Below are 19,261 nucleotides of genomic sequence, written 5' to 3'. Positions count from 1 at the left end.
AAGACTTCTGCCTTTGATTCCAGGAAAGCAGCCCAGCAAAACGAGAGTCTGCAAAACCTATTGAGAATAAATTGGATGCATCCACACTGTCTGTGTTTTGACAGGGTTTGAAGTGGGAAGTCTTGGCTTTGGGAGGGTTTGGTGTGTGATCCAACACTCCACATCCCACGGTCCGGCTGGGACTTCTGCCTTCCTAGCAGGATGGAGAACTTTCCCCCAACTTCGCCCCCCCCAAGAACTCTCCTGGGAGGGCAGAGCCAGGGCTCACCTCCTGCCCAGGGGCAGCTGAAATGAGAATTTCTTCTCCAAGCAATTGGTCATTTACACACCTCATGATGCAGAACTCTCCTGTCAGGTCTAGGGCTGAAGGGGGTGTCACCTCAGTATTTTTTTGCCAGTGACTCCTCAGGCTGGCCAGAAAAACGAGGCAGAGGCACAATATCTGGACTTCTGTGTCCAACTCTGGGGCCCCCAGCATCAGAAGGACATGGAACTGCTGGAGCGAGTCCAGAGGAAGCCATGGAGATGCTCCAAGGGCTGGAGCCCCTCTGCTTTGGAGATAGGCTGGGAGAGCTGGGGGTGTTCACCTGGAGAAGAGAAGACTCCAGGGAGACCTCAGAGCCCCTTCTGGTGCCTAAAGGGGTTCCAAGAGAGCTGGAGAGGGACTTTACACAAGAACATGGAGTGACAGAAAAAAAATAAAAGAAATATTCTCTCTCTCTCTCTCTCTCTCTCTCTCTCTTTCTATCTTATGGCTGATGGATTCAGAATGGGGTTTTGAATTGTGTTTACATGAGGGTATCACTGGGGCATGTTGAATCCTCCAGAGGAGGAAAAGAGAGGAAAAAAAAAAAGGCAGCTGAGTTAGGAGATAAATTATATAGGTTAAATCAGAAATATTGCAATGAGTGCTGGTTGATGGTGAACGGCGGTCTGCTGGCTGGGATGTGCATACAACCTTTATGAAGAAGAATTGGTAAAAACCCCACTGTTTTCAGTTAATTTTTAGAAAAAGAGGGAGGAAAATAAGCGTTGGTTTAGTGACTGAGCTGTTCATTGCAAGTTGCTCACCCGGCTCTAGCAGAGTTAAGGGGTTGGCTGAAGCCAAACAAAATTCGGAAATTTCACTTCTGAATAAAGCATGTGAGCCTGGCCCAGAAGTGGGCTGCTCTCTTCCTTTTATGAATCAGTCTCCAAGATATGCTCACATTCCTGAGGAACAAGCCTGGAATAACACGGCTGGTTTTTGGGTGTAATACACTGATTATGAGGAAGCGACAGTCTCCCGTGTATGAATAGCTTTTATGTTGCAATAGGTCAGCGCTATAGCATTCGGTGAAAAATGGCTTTTTAATGTGCTTTACGGGCTGTCAGGGCAGAGTGAATGTAAACCACAGACCTGGCTTCGTCAGGATGATATTTTATTTTTTTGCTTTATCGCCCAGACGCAATGAATCTCAGATCAATTAGTCTTGCTTTGAAGTTTGCTCTTGATCCAGATCTTCAATAAAAAGGAAGTTTCCAAATCACTGGTCTGTGAACACTGTTTGTGATTAATTACCCTCTTATAATCTGAGGAATTCTGGTCGTCGCTGTATTTTGAATACCTCAGACTGCATGGGGAGTTTTATTTTGGCTGGTATATTTGGAAACTGCTAATAAACACCTACTTCCTGTTTTTCTTGCTACTGTGTATAACAAATTGTTAAAAAACTTGCTTTCCCATTTCAGCCTCTTGCCTGTTCGGCCAGAACCTGAACCGTATTACTGGTTCATCAACATCGTGTATCGTTTGCCAGGGAATTTTCTCAGCTGTGAAAAGCAGGACGTCGACTCTGGCTGTAACAAAAAGCGGGTGACTCGAGGAGACCTTAAATGAAGCCTCTGCTAGGGACAAATAGCGGCTGATCTGGTTTTAAATTCGAAACCAAGCTTTGTGCAAAGCTTCCTAAAATAACAGCGTGTTTTCCTGTCGGTGCCTGGGTTAACTGGAGCGCGGGGATGGTCGTGGATGTGGAGGCTTTGCCTCATCCTGGGAAACGACGCCGAGCCGTGCCCGCAGCGCGAACATCTGCTCGGGCAAAGATTTTAAGGTTAATATTGTCTGGAGGATGTTTGTTTAGACGGGATGAATGCTTTTGTGAAATCTAATATTAGGCTCTATCTAGGTATGTCCGGTTGGCACCGGCTCCCGCATTTTGTGCGCGAACAAATGTTAATTAGCGGGGGGGGGGGAAATAAAAATTCCCCACTTTGTCTCTGAAGTAATGCGGCGTAACAACAGTGGGAATAGATTAGTTCTGGCTGCCGAAAGGCCCTGTGGTTGTTGCCCTGCACAAGTGTTATCAGTGTTTGTGTGGAGCTCGGGGTGTTTGTTTGCTGGCGGCCGTGGGCTGGTGCCCACTCGGAGCGGGTGACTCACGGCCAGCTCGCTCCAGCAAAGGCTGTTTTCAGCACGTCGGCTCTATAAGTTCCTTAAATCCATCGCTCTCGTGGTAATAGATGCTTCCAGAAATTTCCCTGAAATTGTGTGTTCAGGTTGTTTTGAAGCTCAAGCCTTTGTTTTCAGAGTGCGTGCTACTTTTAACCTTTTGTATTTCGAAATTCAGGTGTCCGCTGTTCCTTCACCTCCTTCGCCCTCTGGTTATCTCTCTGGAGTAGCTGGCTCTGGGTGAGCAGCTCACAGAGTGCGGGGCAGGTTGGGTGTTGGAAGAGTGGAAGGAAGGGGCATGACTTTTGTAAAGCAATGATGGTTTCTGTGTGTCACCTGCATGTTGTCATGTCCGGCATTCCCACCACTTTGTGTGAACCACCTGGTGAGGACACCCACTCTCCAGCCTTTGGGACCTCCCTCCTGGTTCCTGTTGATGGGGTCTGGCAGTGTCCCAACTGGCTGCAGGTGGCCACAGACCTGCAGGGTTTGTCTCTCCTCAGTTCCCATTGCTGCAGGAGGAAACCTCTCCCCAGGCAAACTGTGGTTTGGTCGTCCCTGTATGACCCTCCTGTGTCCCTGTGGTGGTGATAGACCTTCAAGCTCACCAAACTATCAAAGCAAAGCACAACCCTGGGGATGCAGGTTGATGGTGTGTTTCAAACCAACTGTATATCTTGGTTTCTGGTGGGTTTGGGTCCTCAATGCTCAAGATCACCACCCCCCCAGGCTGTTTCTGCTGTGGTGACACAAGGCAGCTTCAGAGGTATGAGCTGACTGGCCATGCATGTGCTGGTGGGGTAGCTGGTTGTGTGTGCCAGCCATCCTTGTTCTTCCAGTTCCTCATTTTCAAAAATCTTGTATCTTTTCCATGTCAGTCAGCTTCTGTAAGCCCTCCTGCTGGTTCCCTGATTAGTTGCTTGTTTGGAAACATCTTTAACAGCATAATTTGGAAATGATGGAGGCTGAAGAGTCAACATGGAATGAAAAAGCTCCGGGTGTAAGGGAGGGGAAGGCTCTCAGGGTCTCTGCTTCCTCACAGGTTGGAACACCTTATGGCTGCTTCACAGTCAAATATAAATGATCTGCGTTTGCCCAAGGATGGTGCCAGTCTGTTGGCACTGCCACTTTACTCTCTGACACTTCTCCTCCCAGCAATAATTCCTGCATAATATCTTAGTTGTCTGCAGCCACTGAGCCTTTAAAAACACTAAAAAGAGAGGGAAGGGGGAGAAGGTGGAAATCTTCATGAGTGAGGGTTGGAAAATCCACCTGTAGTTTTGGACCATCGCAGTGTGATCCTTTTGGGTCGAACACCTGCAAACATGACTCAGACATCACTGTTTGAGTCACCTTGAAATGGGGCAGGATGTGGGAAGCAAAACTAGCAGAGACCACGGAAAGCTCTGAGTCAAAGAGGTCTCTGGCAGTGCTGGGTGGGAGTTTGGGATAGAGGAGGACTCCGGGGTGCATAACCTCCCTGAGGGAAACGTACTGGAGGGGCTGTGGATGCTCCAGGGAAACGGGGCACCCCTCCCTTAGCTCAGGTGGCCAGCAGGTACCCAGTGGCCCCAGCAGTATCAGAAGTGCTGAGCTTTGCCAAAACATCCTTTGGGTTGTGCTGCTGACAGAGTTTTATTCTTGACTCATGGAATATTCACCGGATCAGGGCAGCGTGCAGCTGTGCTGCCACCTCTCCCACGTAACTTCCCGAGCCACAGCACACCTTAACAGTCACTGTTTGCTTTCCACCTCCCATGTTTTTGTTATATTTAGAGCTTATTTTTTGGCTGAGCTTCCCCACTGCTGGGGCTGGCTGATGCTCTCTAGTTGGGCTTGGCTCAGGGTTTTATGCCCTGCCCTCAAACAGCAGGTCCTGCCCAGGTGGGTGGAAGCAGGCCAGCTGTGTGAGCCTGGATTTCTGGCAGTGGGGAGGGAGAGGACAGTGGGTGGAAGTGCCTGTCCTTGCCAGCTCCTCTGTGGCAACCTGGTGAGCTCAGATCATCCTGGTACTGTAGAAAGAGCTGGTTTACCCTGAAGCTCCAGGTCTGAAGTGTTTGAGATGTACTCCAACTGGATGGAAATTAAATCCCCCATGGAAGGAGATTTTTCATCTTATTCTATTGACCCAGTGAATGGGGAGGTTAAATGAGCTACCCACAGTCAAACGAGGCCCTGGACCAGCCATCTTGCTGTTGGCCCCAGATTTCTGTATCACAGCCCCATTCCCATCTCTTTTGGCACTGTAAAATTCCATGGGAGCAGCGACAGGCTGTTGCCACAGCACTGGGCATCGTGGAGGGCTTTGCAGGCGTCACACTCCATTCCCACCCCTTCAGGGGTTTCTCTGTGCTCCTCCAGGAGGTTGTGATTGATTCCTCACCGGAGGAACAAAGCACCTCACTTGAATATGCTAAACTTTATTAATGCCCACAGAATCATAAAGGAAAAAAAAGGAGAGGAGGTAATCTGAAGAATGTTTGACCACGAGCCCATTTGTGTTTTGAAATGACACAATGTGTGTGTTTTATGATAGCTGCAACCACTTTGTGTGAAGATAAGAGATTTAACATAATGTTTTTTTTCTTCGCCGTCATTTAGGAAAAAAAGGAGCCAACATACCATTGCTGAAAAACATAAACAAAGTGGCCTTTTATATCTCTTTCTTAAAATTTAGGTGGTTCCAAATGTGTTTCTACTGAATGGCTGGTGGGTTTGGTTTTTTTTTAAGTAGCAGAAACCCCGGTCAATTTTAAAACAGTTCCTTACAGCTTCCCAGGTAAATAAATTAGAAGTTAGAGCTGGTTTAGTAGCCACTTCCTGCCATGAAGGCCAAACAGGATTCATTCCCTGTTTTCTCTGTCACGCAAGGACCGGACAGGGAGCACACAGGTTATGACTAGGAGAGTGTTTCAACCTCCTCTCTATTTAATTAGTCATATAATTAACACTTACTAAAAGGAGGTAATTTTTTCCGAGCCCTTGTAAACTCCTAACCACTTCATTGAGCTGTTACTGCTTTCAAAAAGGCTGCTGCAGAAAATGCTGGTGTTTTCCAGCCTCAGACACTTTTCTCCCAACCAGCACACAGGGATCACAGAGTTGTAGACAAAAATCTGTACCAAAAAAAAAAAAACAACCAATTTGTTCACTCCGTCTCTCCTAAGGCTGCGGTTGCCTTATAACAGGTGAAAGGCATATAGTTTCAGTAATAAATAGAAAAAACAGCAGGGTAAAACTGATCTAAAGGTAGCAGGGAGGAAAATATGAGTATTCTGGAAAACTTGATGTGAAACATGACTATTTGTAAGACTTCTTGTTGGCACATAGGCAGGGGATGTCCCTGCAGCTGTAACTGCATCCCCTTCCCTCCTCCACTGCTCATACCCCATGAGCTGGGTGTTTGCCAGGACCAACCCAAGCCCTGCAGATCCCGCGGGATGATGGAGCAGCACCAGCTGGGTGGGATGTAAGGAGAGATGTGACCCTTGCTGGGTGAGAAACCACCTGCAGACTGGGACAGGAACCACATCCCTGGAGTGATCCAGACCTGTGAAAAGCTCTGCGCTCCCCCAGTTGCTATTTTTTTAACCTGGGCCATTTCACCAGGGTAGGTGAAGTGATCTGAGGGGGGAAAGGAGTCATCCATGAGCAGCTCAGCTGATGGGAACATCCTGCCCCATCTCCTTGGCTTTGTTGGTGGACAAAAACCATTACTGGGCTACATTTGTGCTCAAACCCCACCAAAAGTCCCTAAACTCAAGGCACTGTTTTTCCCTGTCTCAGGACTGAAAGCAGGGAGCAATTTTCCCCCAGCTACCGCTGAGCAGCTCCTGCAATAACCCGAATGATTTCTCCCGCATCCCAAAATTGCTGGTGTGAGACGTAGAGCCATGTGAGCTTCCTTCCCCTCCCAGCAGAAGGCCGGGGCAGGGGAGCAGGACGATGGCCCTGTGGAGAGGCCGGACATGCAGCTGGATTTGATCAAAGCCTGGCAGCACTCGCTGCACCCGACAGCCCTGTTTACATTATCCGGCGGGAACGGGCTCGCATGGAGTTTGCTAACCTGGTTTTTGGTTCCATCTGCCTGGGAAGCACTGCTGCCTCCAGGGAGTGGGGGAGGACGGGAAAGGGCAGACAGCCCCCTCCCAGAGCTCTGGATGGAGCGGAGTGATGGGCTCCTTGCATGGGTCCAGCCCCTGTGGAGTGATGGTCACTGCGTGCAGCAGATGTGCTGTCCTGGCAAAGGGGAATGCTCCCATCAGAGTGATGGGAAACTCCCTCCCTGTTGAGTTTTTGGCTGTGCTGCTGTCCCTGATTCCTTCAGAGCATTCGGGTGGTGGAGTCGCAGTGTGAATGTTCCTGTTCACAAGGTTTTTCCCTTTTTTAGTTCATGAAATCATAGAACCACAGAATGGTTAAGGTAAGGGACCTTGAAGATTGCCTTGTTCCAACCCCCTGCCATGGGCAGGGACACCTTCCACTAGACCAGGTTGCTCCAAGCCCTGTCCAACCTGGCCTTGGACACTTCCAGGGATGGGGCAGCTACAGCTTCTCTGGGCAACCTGTGCCAGGGCCTCACCACCCTCACAGGCAGGAATTCCTTCCCAATATCCCATCTAACCCTGTACTCTGTCAGTGGGAAACCATTCCCCCTTGTCCTGTACCTCCAGGCCCTTGTCCCAAGTCCCTCTCCAGCTCTCTTGGAGTCCCTTCAGGTACTGAAAGGCCATAAGAAGGTCACTCTGGAGCTTTCTCTTGTCCGGGCTGAACAATCTCAGTTCTCTCAGGCTTTCCTCATAGGAGAAGTGCTCCATTCCTCTAATCAATTTGGTGTCCTCCTCTGGACTCATTCCTTCACTGTGTACAAGAGGTTTCAATGTGGCACTGGGAGTACCAGGGGCTTGGTCCATGCATATTTGCTAAGCTTTTGGCCCCCACTGGCTAACAGCAGCCTGTGGGATATAAATTCCAGCAGCAGTATCCCAAAAAACACACAAGCCTTTGGGATGAGAAACAAGATGCAGTGTTTTCTTCTCTGGGCAAGAGTTTTGGGGAGTTATAGCAAGGCACAGAGGACAGGCTGGATGTGCTGATGGAGGGAAAATCTGACCTCTTGGAAGTGATGGAAAAATAAGGGTCATGTGGGGACCCAGTTAATGGTGTGGGATTTGTGTGGGCTTCAAGATGCAGGGAGGGCAAAGAGGTACAGGAGGGGTCTTGGGGCTTCTGTGGTGAGGCTTGAGGGTGTCCAGTAGGTGTTTTGCAGGCAGACAGGAGCACACCTCCGCCCATGGTTGATGCTTTTTGGCACTTCTTTTACTTTTGCTCTAAGTTGTTAGTGTTATTCTGGTTGTAAAGGGACTCCAAGGCTCTGTCAAAGCCCAAGGCCTGTTTGAAAACTCACAATGTGAAATGGCCTCTTGGTCACTCATCCCAGGGTGAAAACTATATAATATGATGGGGATGAATTCTCTTCATTTTTAAGGAGGAAAAACTACGGCCTGTAGCTGTGGCTGGTTGGTCCTGTGTCCTGCTGAGGAGGGTCTTGGATTTGCCACGTGTAGTAAGAACCCACTCATTAGTGGGTGACAAACTGCATATTTCCAGGGCAGGGCTGAGTGTCCCTGCACATCTCCAGCGGGGTACCTGCCATTACTCATCACTCCTGAAAACTGTCACCTTCACTTTGCAGAACATCATCCATCGTGTTTCCTCGCACTCCTTGGAATGCACTAAGTAATCAAAAGGAGCAGCTGACAAAATAAATGAGGAAAGTGTGCTTTTTATAGGGACGTCGCCCAAAGGCCATGATGGGCCCTCTGGGATGTGCTGCTTCTGCTCTTCAGGAGTGCTCATGTTCCCACTCACGGGGCAGCTGGCAGAAAGGGTCACTCCCATCCTTCGTGTGCATGGACACGATCCCTCTGTCCTTGGCTTTGTTTGGTGTTATCTGTCTGCTTTCCTAATTAGCCATAATCCTGCTACCTCTCCTACCAGACATGATGCAAAATAAATGACCTAAGAATTCCCCCCAGAACATGGCTCATTAGTGATGGACCAAACATGAGGAAACCCAGGAGAAAGGCTGGTCAGAGCCCATCGTGAGGTGAGCTAAATGATCTACCAGCTCCTTTCCCCTCACAGGGTGCAGGGCTGTGATTTGGGTCACACACCAAAGGTTCCCTGGCTCATACCCTGCAACCACGCAGCTCCAAGTGTGGTCGGGCTCTCTCTCAGTCCACACACCCTTCCCAGTTATCCCACAATCCTCGTGAACATATGGCTCTGTCAGTTGTCAAAAAATGCTGGACAGAGGCTTTGTGGTCAGCTTGATCTCTCCCATCTGGTCATCTGATCTCTTTGTTCTCTGGACTCCCATCCCTCCACTCGCTGTGGAGATAATTTGAATAATGCTTCCCTTGTTCTTTTCATTTTGCTGTGTCGTTATTTTCCCTGCTAGGAAGTGCAATCTTCTCCTTCTTCTTGGCTTCAGGGATAAAAATGGTATGGCTTGACCCTGGCTGCCTGGAGAGATTTGTTTAGTCTTTCCTGTGTTGTGGAGCACACAGTGTGTGCAGCGCAGCAATCCTGTCCCAAGTTCAGCGGGACAGTTTACAATGGGGAAGAGATGAGAAATATCAGGATCCAGCCTGAAGATTTTGATTTCCATCAAGGTGAGCTGTGGCAGGAGGTCTGTACCATGTTTTCTTCAGTCCACTCTGAGCCGTGGGTTTGTTGGAGCTTGTCTCTTCATTTCCAATGCCTCCAGCACCTTGCAGCAACCGGAGAAGGGATGAGGAGTCCCTGGGGGTCACGTCCATCGCAATTCCTCTCTCCTTTTTATCAGACCTCTGTTCTTCCAGACCCAGCTTTGGCTGAACCCCGGTGAACTTCCCTTCCATCCCCGTGCTCTTCCTCCTTCCCCACCGGTGCATTTGCAGCCGTGAACTTCCCGTGCCCGACCCGAGAGTGTCTCCGAGAGGTGTGATCCAAGTCGTGGCAGGAATGGCTGCAGCCGCAGGAAGGAGATCGCTGACCCACCCCTGGCTCCCACTCAACCTTCCTAATCAGGGCAGGAATGTCTGTGGCTGCGAGTGCTCCCAGCTAAAGGCGCTGTGGCCTCTTGGCTCCCCTCGGCGAGCGCTTCCTTTGCGAGCCATGCGTGCGGGTCAGGCCGGGCAGAGCACGCCCTGTGCCCTGGTGGATCAGCATGTTTTGCTGCAGTGGCACCAGCGGTGCAGGAGAGGGCTGGGAGGAAGAGCAGGATGACACACAGACTGAGGAAGGCCTGCAGGGTGAGTCAGTACCACTGCTGCCCCTACCTTTGTGCGTGGAGAGGGGCTTCTTCTGGTAAAGGCAATTCCTCTGTCCACGCTGAGAGTGTTCTGGGATGGTCCATCATGGCATTCAGTGCTGGTTTCTTGGTGTGAATTTGGAGGTTTTTGGTCAAATGGCAGCTACTTTCCACTGCTTGCTGTTGCATGATTGATCAACAAGGAGGTAAGACCAGACCTTGCAAACAGGGGTGTCCTGTGTGCACATGAAGACACATAGGATGAGGGGGAATGGCTTTTTGACTGGGAGGGTGGGGAGGCCCTGGCACAGGTTGCCCAGAGAAGCTGTGGCTGCCCCATCCCTGGAAGTGTTCAAGGCCAGGTTGGACAGGGCTTGGAGCAACCTGGAATAGTGGAAGGTGTCCCTGCCCATGGCAGGAGAGTTGGGACAAGATGGTTTTTAAGGTCCCCTCCAACCCAACCCATTCTGTGATTCTGTGATCACCTTTCTCACTGAGATCCCCACCATGGCCACAGCTGCTCCCAGCAAGCAAGATGCAGCCCCAGGGAGAAGGCTCAGGTGGATGTGCCCAAGTGGTTTGGCAGCAAATTCTGCCCTCGACGGCTACAAAGCCCATCTGGCCAGGGTTCAGCCCCTCCTTGTGGTGGGTCTTGCTGCTGTGCTTGGAGGCTCAGGGCTCAGGTCACTCAGGGCTCTCTTCATCCTGCAAAACTGGGGGCAGGTCCTGGTGCCAAAGCCTCTCCCCCTCCCAAAGCCAGCAGTGGAGTCCGTGGGGCTCCACGCTGGAATAAGGCAAACAGGATTTAACCTTTGCTACGGCGTGTCCCAGCCAAGAGCTATTGTTAACAAACTTGGACCCCATCCACTTGGCCGGAGTGGTTATAAGAGCGGAGAGTAAATAATCTGACATTAGAAATAAGTTAATATTTACAAACTCAGGGCCTGCTCCTGCTTCCATCGCTGTTGAGGAAAAAGGTTTTGCTGTGGGCTTCACCCTCGGAGAAGCCTGCAACAGAATGGGTTGAAAAGTATAGCAGTGCAGCTAAAACCCCTGTAAGCAGATTTTACACCCTGCCCTGCAAATACAATGGTAGGTACTGTTAGAGCAGGGCCTGGAAAAAAAACCTCCATTGAAAAGATCCCCTTTACACCTCCACGCAGGTCTGTGGAATGTGATTTCTTCATTTGCCTTAGCATTTTACCTAATAATTTAAGCTGACACCTCTGTGGTGGCATTTTTTTAATGTTAGAAAAGGTGGCATTTTTTAAATATTAGAAAAAAAAAGTTTAAAAAAATTTCCCCCGTATTTTTCCTCCTCCTAAGAGGATTTTTACCCCCCCTTTTTTTATATCATCATCCTTCCAGTGCTTCCACTCCCACAAAGACAGGGGCACGTGCTTGACTGTAAGTATCCAGTAATCCCATTCACTCCATGGGTGTTTGAATGCTTCCAGTTCAATATGGATGTAGGCTTGCCAGCCCTGGGGTCTGGGCTCTCAATAACTAACTTCATTGATGGATCAAGCCAATGCCTAAGGATAACTCCGAGCTATCACGGAAGTTGGAGCTGGAAAAGACCAGTAGGTTCCTCCAGCCTGTCTTGTTGCCAGTGCAGTGCTCTCCATTATTTCTCATCAGAAAGGAGATCCAGTTCCCTGGATATTTGGTTTAGCTTGGACACATCTGCTAAGGTCTGCAGATTTCAATCCAAAAAAAGGGTTATTTATTCAGTTATATTTTCAAGTATTTTCAGGAACTTTTTGCCAGAGTGTCCTTTATTTTTTTTTTCCCCTGTGCTTCCAAGATGCCTATTTAAGCAATTTTTCATGCACCTGTAATGTAGAGCCCTGCATATTTATTTTAGGGAAAAAGGTGCAGGGGATGAATGTCTCATTAGCACTGCTTTAATCACTTAATTTTGGAGGGAAGCTGCCAAACTCCAAGCTAGAGCATTGTGAGCAGAGTTTTCAGGGGATTTTATTTCTCCTGGAGTTTTCTTGGCAGGGACAGGTTGCAAAGAATTGGTAGCTGAGCGGATGGTGGAATTATAATCCAAAAATTGTCCACTGGAATTGCCAGGTAACCACATGCACAGATAGCAGAGCTGTTTCCACATGCAGACACAGCAAATTTCAGCTCCTCCTGTGGGACCTGCTCCCTGCTCCAGTGGTTTGTGTGTTGGGTGCAGGTGCTGGTTTCCTCTGTGCTGCTTCTTGTGGGGTCTGAGAGCCCATAAATCGGTTGCAGAGGGAGGGAGAACAGCTCAGCACAGCACGGTGAATGAGCTGTGGGGCAGCAGAGCCTCTGCTAAAACCTGGGGGAATTTGGGAAAGAGCTGGGTGCTTCCTGTGCAAAGCTTTCTCCTCCTCAAGAGCCTTGGAGGGGAAGTTTGGGGCAGAGCCTTCCCTCTGCAGTGGGAAGGGGTCTGTGCACCATGCAAGGGGTGGAGAGCACAGAGCACAGGGCTGGTGTGGACAAGAGAGGAGAGAAACCCTAAAACATTCCTAGAGAACAACAAATAGTTCAGCTGAATGAGGAAGACCAGGTGATGACTCCCGGGGTTCCTGGGAATGCCACACAAAAAGCATCCACTGCTGAATTGCAGAATGTTTTTTCACACATGAAGGAGATTGGCTCAAGGGAAACCCAGGACAGGAGTCTATGGTGTCAAAAATGGTGCTCCTAGGCCAAGATCTATAATATATAACTTTTAGTAGATAATAAAAAAAAATAATAGATAACACATATATATAATTATATATCTCTAACTATATATCTCTAATTATATATAAAAACATTGTTTAGAAACCTTTTTATTTTTTATTTTTAATTGATGTTTGGAGCAGAGTTCCAGACAACACTAAATTAATATTGCTGCTCGGCCTCTTGGGTGGTGTTAGCAGGGTTAATGGATGAACTATAACCTTTAAATTAGGCACAGGTGCAAAAGTAGATTTGATAAACACCACCCAGGAGGCAGAAGGTAAAGGTGAAAAGCAAAAGTACTAATGCCTTGAATATGTTGCTTTGCCTCTGTCCAAACAAGCAGGGCAGAAGGAGCAAAACACTCGAGTAGTTAAAAAGTTACAGATTAAAAAGCGAGATTTTGTATTGTTTTGATATTTGATCGCCGCGACCAACAAAGAATCATCTGGTAGTTTTATGATGATAATTTGGTCTGGGTTAATATTTAGGTACTGGAAGAGGTTACCCAGAGAAGCTGTGGCTGCCCCATCCTTGGAAGTGTTCAAGGCCAGGTTGGATGGGGCTTGGAGCAACCTGGTCTAGTGGAAAGTGTCCCTGCCCATGGCAGGGGGATTGGAATGAGATGGTTTTTAAGGTCTCTTCCAACCCAAACCATCCTGGGACTCTGATTTTTCCAGCCTCAGATAAATTGGAGGTTAATTTCGGGGGCTGATATTTCAACAGGGATAAACTGAAAATTTTCCACATTTTTAACAAAGATAAGTATAACCTGAGCTGACCACCAAGCCAGTTATATTCCAAAGTTGCTCCAAAAAAATGAAGCCTGAGCAAGGAATTACCACTTGGAGACATCCAAGCAGTGCAGGCAGTTTGTGACCAGGGTTTGTATCCTGATTTACCAATTGGTAAGGGAGCCTCACAGATGTGGAACTATTTAGGACAAGGTGTTGTTTCCAAAAATTTTGAAGGCACTCAGCTGCCTGCAATCAAGTCACTGGTTAGTTTTTTGGGAGAATATAGCTGGTATTTTAGGTAGGAACAAAATGAAGTGGAGAATTCATAGGTATCTCTGGGAAGAGTAAACACCAAGCTTATTTTGTTGTGCTGAAAAGTCTCATGCACTAACTGTCGATTATTCTGTGAGTGAGCTGACAAACACAACGTTATTTATGGGACACGAAATTTGTATTTATTAAAAAAAGGAAAAGGAACAACAGTACACAAGCTGTAACTAAAGGAGTTAGCCCATGGAATTAGCTTTATTTTTTTCCTTTTTGGCCCATCCTCCCTGGTATTTGACATGTCATTAGTCCATGCTGGGAGGGAGAAAGTGGAGCTGCACACACACGACCAGAAGACGTGATGTCACAGTCCACGAGGAAAGAAACAGCCAGAAGAAATGCAGGAAAGCACTCGCTCAAGGAGCCTGTGCTACATCCAAGTTGTGTAATGGGTGTCTCCTAAAATTAAAAATAGTGGTTGACCCAAGAGCCAGGAAACGCTTTTCCAAGTTTCGGTCATTTTCCCGTACGTGCGGTTTTGTGAGACCATTTCAGAGTGTGGTGTTTGAGCTCTCCTGGATGCTTTGTCACAGTCCCTTCTCTTTTCTGCTGGACTCAAGTCACAAGTCCTCCTGCCTTTGCAAAGCAGATGTTCCCCAAAAATGCTGTGTGGAAGGGTGTGATGATGGTAGAAGTTTCTCATTCTGCCCCTTGGCCAGGACTTGTAAGAAATTGTGCCTGGATTTGGAGACCCATTGATCATCAGCACTTTCCTGTGGTGTTTTTACAGCAATGCCCCTTTTGCTATGGCATTGCTCCTATGGCCAGGGAAAAGCACTAATTAGTTTTTTTTCCTTCCTCAAGAGAGGAAAACAGAGGGGACAGAAAGATCCACTCGTGCCCCATAACTTCCCTGCCTGCTGCCAACTTTCTTGTCATGGATGTGAAAAGGCCATCACTGGAAGATAGTTGAGATGTTCATTCCAAGAACTGACATCTCCCCTTGCCAGATCCCTTCTGAAAACCCCTCCAAGGTAATTTTTTAAAATTTTTTTTAAATTTATTTTGTAAAAATTATTATAGCTGCAGAGACAAAGGCTGAGGGAGCAGCACCAAGAGAATTAGCATCTCCGTCTGCCCTAGGAACGGGACTGCAGCTCTGATGATCTGCAGATTGAAAAGAAGCAAAGCTGGAGGAAGAGGTGCTATATAAAAAAATTCATGTATCTTTTCAAATAGTTGTAAAAAGCCAGCTGAGCCTTGAGAAGACAAACCTTTCCTTGTAATCTCTTAAGTGTGATTATGTGCTTTGTCACCTAAATGTGCAAACACCATAACGCTTTTAAATTTAACCAAAATAATTCTAAGCCTTATCTGAGATGACTGCATTCAAAAGCAGTGAAAATGTTAATGCTAACAACGGGGTTTTTTTGTTCTCTAAATTCCTATCTTTAATTTAATATAACACACTGCTGTTTTAAAGGGATATTAATATTCTTTTCAAAGTGTTTGGGACTTTTACATAATTTAAAAAATATTTGCAGCTGTTTTGAATGTATCTGCAAGTACTGATAGACAAAAGGCATGGATATCCATAAGAACGTTGTCATAATACATTCCATATTAACGTAAGCAAAAAAGAATGCTTGCTCAGGAATACCAAAAAAGGTGATTGGAAGACCCACTTCTGTGGCCTTAACATCTTCCTGCTAAGCAAGTTACACTCCTTAATTTTTTTTATTTTTTTTTTTACTGCATTCTTAATTGGTTACTTGCATCTGCCTTTTAGAATTAGCAGCTTTTTTGCATTTGGATCATCCATAGAGCTGAGCTTGGGCCATTTGTTTTAGATTTCCAGGAATGATTTATTTGTACTGTAATGGGATGGAATCATACAGTGTTTCCCCATTTGTTTTCAGACTTAGTTCAGGGTATGGTTTAAGCTCTCACAGTATATCTGGGAGTGCCGATTCCACTCTCGTGTCCAAGGCCCACAAATCTTTTCTTCCCCACTGTTTGCACCTTTCTCTCACTGCATAAAACTTGAGGTCCCAAAGCCAATAGTACATTAGGGGGGGAAAGGGAGAGATTATCACAGATGCTGAAGAATTTACTCCTGGTTTAATCACTGAAGGATGGAGTGTGCGTGTCTAAATAACACGGTAATGAGCAGGGCAAAACCCTTCTCAAATAAATTTGTTTTCCCCTCCATGCTCTTCATTATTTTAGAAGTCCTGACAGAGGGTGGGATCTTACTTAGTCTTTGTGTTGGACATAGGCATAGCAGGAGAACCTCTTTGGGAGGGGATATCCACTAAAGTTACTTTATTTTCCTTCCTTTCCAGTCATTGGGATGCTGTATGGATTTAGAAGATAGCAGTCTTTTCCTATAATAACTGACAACTGTGGAAACCTAGAAAAATATGGTGTATGGGATCTCATGGAGCTGCCTTGTCAACTCCTCTTTCCACAGTAGGACTGGCTATAAAAAAAAGACTTCTGTTCCTTTTCATCTTCTGTTCTTCCATCCTTTATGTTAAAAAAAAAAAAACGCAACAAACCCAGAGCAGCAAACCAACAACAAATAATATTGGGGGAAAAAAAGAGGGAAGCAACAATTTTTATGTCATACTCAGAGCTTCTTATGGCTGTGTTTGAGGGCAATTCCGTGTCCACGGTACTTTATGGCAATTTTGTTGAGCACAGATCTGGGCTTATAATGAATGAACTGTCCCTCTCGCCGTGATAATAGAACATGAGAGTATAAAAACTTTGAAGTGCAGGAGGCAGCTGAAAAGAAAACAATAAACTATGTATATGAGACTAGCTTGTTGCCTGGTGATTAAGAGATGAGGACCCCGTAGGTCAGCTCCCTATAGGTACAAACAGATGTTTGCACTGTTTCACAGCTGCTAAATATGATATAAATCCAAAGAATTTCTCATGTTTTTATAAAGTTTAAAAAAAAAATACCCAGACAGCAAATTTTTGGTCATTCAGATACTCTTACCAAATGACATCTGGTTTCTGTACTGCTTATTTAAGCAATCCTTAAAAAAATGTTTGCCAAGGGGAATAACTCAAACCTTTTAGTTCTTCACCATATATAACTGTACAGTTTAGATTACAATGTAGCATGCAGAGTTTATTATAAGCAATGCAGTTCTTCATTTCTTAGCTAGCAAGTATTACTTTAAAGAAAATAGGATAAATATTATGTAATTAGTTCAGGGAAATTCATGTATAGTTACATTTCAGAGTACCCGAGTTTCAGATCCAAACGATGACAAAGAAAATGAATTGTTTCCATATGTTAGGAGATAGCCCGACAGTTATGAGTTAAGGCACAAAAATGCAATGGGGGCTCCCATTAATTGGGAATAAATGACTGCAGTAAGTGAGGATTGGGATGGGAAGGTGCTCTGAAGGCACCATCACGGCCTTTGGGACCAAAGGAGAAGGAGAAATGGGTGGATTCACCAGCAAGAGATCAACAAGTCTTGTGTTTTGGTGTGGGTTTTGACTCAAGCTGTTGGTTCATATGCCCCTATTTGAGCATTCATGAGGTCTTTCTGGACTCTCTTCGGTCTGAGAAAGGGTTGTGTCTACATTGGTGACATTCCTTCAAGGCATGTGCTAATGAGTCTGCCACTCCTACCTGGCCACCTACTATCACGGCGCATATGGGAACTTAATACCCTCAAACCCTTTATCCCTGTGCCAAAATTGGTTGATATTGGCTAATGGGCTCAAAAGTTATTTTCTTTGGGACTGAGAGGGGACAGACGGACTCGATCTTAGGGAACATAATTGCCTGCACCTCATGTCTGTTGGAAGCCAAGCTAAAAATCTCGGTATTAAGCTTATCATATAAATTATATATGCATGTATTTTACAGAGGAAGATTTATTGCCTTCAATATCTAGGCATTTCATGCTTTTGAAGTAATGCATATTTTGATCCAACAAATACTTACGCTTTCAAGTCTCCCAGTGTACTGAGGGTCCAATAAGGCTGCTTCTTTTGAGAAAGATAAATCCCAAAGAGCCGAAGAACCAAAACTAGCCTATGATCTATGTGTTTTCTTTATGGCCTTTACTACCATTACTATTTCAAAGGATTAAGGCTAGAAAGGGTGCACTGCCCATTAGGACCTTTGAGTGCTGGTTATTGACCTATTCAACGGTCTCAGCTGCTGTGACTCAGTGACTTCCACCCTTTTTGAATTGGTGGATGCGCAACTTTTTCCAGTTGTTTTGGATCTAATGAGTATGCTTTTCTTCATTTCTTTTCACAGGCCCGTCTGTTAGTCTGCAGACAGGAATTTGCACGTCCACAGTGACCATAACATTAAATTTATCTGTATCTGCGGTCTTTCTCGAGGTGCCTGGTAATCAACAGCTTTCTTCTCTCTCTTTGTCAAGCAATTCCAGTGCAACAATTATCATGAATCATCCATTTTGTATATATCTCAATGACTGGTTGGGCTTATTTTCACATGAATACACACATCCCATAGCACTGCTTGGTAGCTTGAAGCAAAATGTGGTCATATGTTGCCCAGTAATGACATGATTGCATTTTTGTCTGTACTTTTTTTCTCTTCTTGATTTGGTCCGTTGCCACCATTGTGAGATGCACTGGACTAATTGCCCATCAGATGACAGGAGAACGTGCAAGTCCTTGAAAGTGGAAGCTTGGTTTATATGGATGAGAATGGAACAAGCAGTGAGTTTATTCTCCTTTGTAAGCTATATTTTAAACCATCTTTTGGGGTTGGGACTGTTAATTTTGTTCCATGTTTGAGCAACACACTGGGATCCTCCTCCAGGGCAGAAGAGTCAAACTCTGCTGCAGTGCAAGTATTGCTGCAGTTGTAATTAGTGGTAATAACAACTGTTGTGGTAGCAATCTTAAGAAATATTAATAGTGGGACTGGTTTAATAACAATGGTCCTCATGCCTGTGGTGGCTTTACCCTTCCTCTTTCTGAAGCTCCTGCAGCTTGCTTTGATTTTATTGCCAGTCTTATCAGACTGGATATTTCCCAAAGTGGTACATTTAAAGGGTATTTTCCTGACAAATAAACAAAACCCCCCAGTGGTTAATTTGTATTATTCCTCTCCACTCTCTCTCTAGCCAAAACACAGATTTACTCCTCCTGCCACAGTCCCACAACTTCCTGTTTAGTAGGAAACTTGATTAACTTGTTGGCTCCGTCAGTCTCGAAGGTCTTGCTTTTATTAGGGAGAAAATTGTTTGTTCTGCTTCCACGAGATTTCACTGGGAAGAATTGTTCACAGTCAGGTGTTTCAGGCACAGCTTTTAACTCGAGTTAAATAAGAGCAAACTACCACAGGGGCAATTTTTGGAGAAGACACGGTGCTTCAACATTGCCTTAGGTGTTACCAAGCTGAGATAAACTCAGTTTGCAACTAGATGTGGTCACCTGGGAGACACCAGGCTTGCTCTAGTTTTTAAAAAGGTATGAGCATGTTTCAATACGTGAACACTGTGTTTTGGTGTTTTGGTTTTTTTTTTTTGTCTGATTTAAATAAACAGACTAATTCTTGCAGGTGGAGAGAAATTAATCTTCTAGTTGTGTCTTGGCCTCTGCTGACCCCGTGAAACTCCAGCCAAGGACCCAGAGGGATTGACCAGTTTTGTTTGCACTCCTGCTTTTCTTTCCTGCCTGGTGTGTAGCGACGTGCTCTGGCAAGGGGCAGGGGGTAACGACAGTGTTTGGCACAGAGGGGGAAATCAAGAGCTTCACACCTCCTGAGAGCAAGTCTGGTTCCCCAGGCTTCAAACCAGAGACCTGCAT

The 19,261-nt window shown here is 46.2% G+C and overlaps 1 long non-coding RNA gene across 1 annotated transcript; it reads left to right on the top strand.

Annotated features, from left to right (window-relative positions):
* The first annotated feature begins 13,876 nt into the window (after positions 1-13,876).
* On the top strand, positions 13,877-17,820 carry LOC120323329. The gene is made up of 3 exons (XR_005563659.1): positions 13,877-13,964; positions 14,303-14,472; positions 17,736-17,820. It is a non-coding gene; the product is annotated as an uncharacterized LOC120323329 (long non-coding RNA).
* The last annotated feature ends 1,441 nt before the right edge of the window (positions 17,821-19,261 follow it).

The sequence above is a fragment of the Pipra filicauda genome, unplaced genomic scaffold (genome assembly GCF_003945595.2).
Source record: "Pipra filicauda isolate LSUMZ 115617 unplaced genomic scaffold, ASM394559v2 scaffold235_size1210477_pilon, whole genome shotgun sequence".
Taxonomy (NCBI): domain Eukaryota; kingdom Metazoa; phylum Chordata; class Aves; order Passeriformes; family Pipridae; genus Pipra; species Pipra filicauda.
This window is presented reverse-complemented; position numbering and strand designations above follow the sequence as displayed.